General features: G+C 44.4%; 1 non-coding gene across 1 annotated transcript; it reads right to left on the reverse strand.

The window, feature by feature from the left end:
* Window positions 1–1,058: 1,058 nt before the first annotated feature.
* Window positions 1,059–1,165, reverse strand: LOC128058080 (U6 spliceosomal RNA). The gene has a single exon (XR_008200398.1). It is a non-coding gene; the product is annotated as a U6 spliceosomal RNA (small nuclear RNA).
* Window positions 1,166–3,221: the final 2,056 nt, after the last annotated feature.

Raw genomic sequence — 3,221 nt, forward strand, 5'->3', positions numbered from 1 at the left:
CTTGCCATCTCTTGTTTGACCACTTCCAATTTGCCTTGATTCATGGACCTGACATTCCAGGTTCCTATGCAATATTGCTCTTTACAGCATTGGACCTTGCTTCTATCACCAGTCACATCCACAGCTGGGTATTGTTTTTGCTTTGGCTCCATCCCTTCATTCTCTCTGGAGTTATTTCTCCACTGATCTCCAGTAGCATATTGGGCACCTAATGACCTGGGGAGTTCCTCTTTCAGTATCCTATCATTTTGCCTTTTCATACTGTTCATGGGGTTCTCAAGGCAAGAGTACTGAAGTGGCTTGCCATTCCCTTTTCCAGTGGACCACATTCTGTCAAATCTCTCCACCATGACCCACCCATCTTGGGTTACCCCGCAGGCATGTCTTGGTTTCATTGAGTTAGACAAGGCTGTGGTCCTAGTGTGATTAGATTGACTAGTTTTCTGTGAGTACGGTTTCAGTGTGTCTGCCCTCTGATGCCCTCTTGCAACACCTACCATCTTACTTGGGTTTCTCTTACCTTGGGCGTGGGGTATCTCTTCACGGCTGCTCCAGCAAAGCACAACCGCTGCTCCTTACCTTGGACGAGTGGTATCTCCTTACTGCTGCCGTTGCTGACCTTCAACGTGGGATAGCTCCTCTAGGCCCTCCTGTGCCTGCTCAGCCACTGCTCCTCAGGTTGCTTCTTCTGGCCCCCAGCCCTGGCCTCGGGCGCTAGGTGGCTTCTCCTGGCAGCCCCTGACCTCAGACGTGAAGTGTCTCCTCCCGGCCACCACTGGCCTCGGACGCTGGGTAGCTCCTCCTGGCCGCCGCCCCTGACCTCGGATGCGGGGTAGCTCCTGCTGGCGGTTCCTGCGCCATCACAGCCTGGCACTCTGGGCTGCTGTCCCTGACTTCGGACGTGGGGTAGCTCTTGGCCGTGCTTAGTGCACCGGCCCGCCACCGCCACTGCACTTAATGCCGTGTCATTTTTTAGATTCCATATATATATGATATCATATGATATTTGTCTTTCTCTTTCTGACTTATTTCACTTAGTATGATAATCTCTAGTTGCAAAAAATATAGAATTCTTGACAAATTTGCATGTCTTCCTTGTGTGGGGGCCATGTTAATCTTCTCTGAATCGTTCTGATTTTAGGGTGTGTGCTGCCAAAGAAAGCACTGGGCACACTTCTTGAATCTGGGCAGGCTTATGACTCCTTCAACCAAGAGACTACTGTGGGCCCAGCCATGAGGCTGGGTCATAAAAGGCAACGCAGCACAGGCATTAAACACTAGAACACTTGATCTTGAAGCCCTGAGCTGCCATGTACAAGTCTAACTTCCCTGAGAGAACAGTAGCTGTAAGTAAGCCAAGCCGCAGAAAGAAGACAAATGTAGTTACTCCAGCTGATAGCCCCAGGCCCTGCAGCAGCCCAGCCCAAAGGATGTGACCTGAAATCTCAAGGAGAGGTCCACCACCCCTGCAGAACCCAGTCTGACTCCTGACCCACAAAACCTGTGACCTTAGTCAAGTGGTTATTTCAAGATGCTAAAATTGGGTCAGTTTTCTATGCAGCAAAAGTAACTGCAACAGAGTATGAGGGTCAAAGATGCATCAATACGAATGGATAGATTTATTATCCAAAAATATCCCAATCATCAGCAGAGTAGAAGTTTACAATATTTTGGAGTAAAAGTTTTCCCAGAATCATCTGGAATGATCTTTGAACTTGTTTTCTGCTCTAGCTTCAGAGCAATGAAACATGTAAAGCCCATCCCTTGCTCATGCTTTTCTGTTCAAATTCCCTGTTAACTGCAAAAGCCTCTATCTTAGAGGTGCTTCCTAAGGTGGCTCAGATGGTAAAGCATCTACCTGCAATGCAGGAGATCCAGGTTCGATCCCTGGGTTGCAAAGATCCCCTGGAGAAGAGAATGGCAACCCACTCCAATATTCTTGCCGGGAGAATCCCATGGACAGAGGAGCCTGGCAGGCTACAGTCTATAAGGTCTTAAAAGAGTCAGACACAACTGAGTGTGCACACACCCACACCACCCATGGGAAAAAAAAAAGACATGACAAACATCTCAGCTCAGGCAAGTGCAGCAAAAACCTATCATGTAGTCAATCCCCCATCTTAGAAGACAGAAGGATTAAAGTTAGTAAACCTTGCTGTTTGAGCCTCCATCTCAAATTCCAACCCATGAATGCAAATATGAGTACACTGCCTCAGCCTTCCCAATAAGAGAGTCAATTAGTGTAACTTCTCAGGTGAGGATGTTATCTCCTGTCTATATGTTTCACAGCTCTAGCAGTAAAAATGTCAATACCATTGCTAACATCTTAAAAACTAATATGGTCGTTGCTTTTGTTTGTATTTTATTTATTTATAACAAGTCATTTATACTTATCTATTGATTTAGCTGCTCCGTGTCTGAGGTTTGGCAGGATCTTGGATCTTCATTGCTACATGAGGCAGCTTTAGTTGTGGCATGAGGGAGATTTTTTATTTTTTAGTTGCACCATGTGGGATGTAGTCCCCTGACCAAGGATGCAACCCAGGCCCCCTGCATTGGGAGCTTGAGATCTTAGCCACTGGACCACCAGGGAAGTCCCTTGTTTATATTTTAAAGTCACACACACACACACTATTAACTGGCAACAATGCTCCTGCTTTTTTATTTCATCCTTAAAACACAATATATGGTAAGGATAATAATAAAGTTCTATAAATATATAACATGCTAGTTAGAATAAGCAAGCTTTGTGTTGCTATCATCCTGGGATCCAGTTCTACTTTATGATAAGATATACAAGTTAAAGAATCACCCCCTTGGAATGTAGAATTGGGGTGGGGGGTGGGGAGGGCAAATGTAGAACTGTGTTTCTGTAAAGTGTAGACTTCACAGTAGATATATGGTATTACACAGATATGAGAATAATAGAATTTATCATTTTTTCTGTTTGCACTATGCAGTTACCAAATGTCACTAAAATGAACAATTATTTATATTTTTCCTCTAGCTTTATTGAGATATAATTGGCAAATAATATTATGTAAGTTTAAGGTGCACACTGTGATGATTTGATACATGGCTATATGGCTAAATGTTTACCACAAGAAGAGCAGTTAACACATCCTTCACCTCACATAGTTACCATTTGTTGTTACACTGAGAACATTTAAGATCCATTCTCTTACTGAGAAAACTGGATAAGTACATGCAGGAAAATGCAA

This window comes from Budorcas taxicolor, chromosome 1 (assembly GCF_023091745.1).
Source record: "Budorcas taxicolor isolate Tak-1 chromosome 1, Takin1.1, whole genome shotgun sequence".
NCBI lineage: Eukaryota > Metazoa > Chordata > Mammalia > Artiodactyla > Bovidae > Budorcas > Budorcas taxicolor.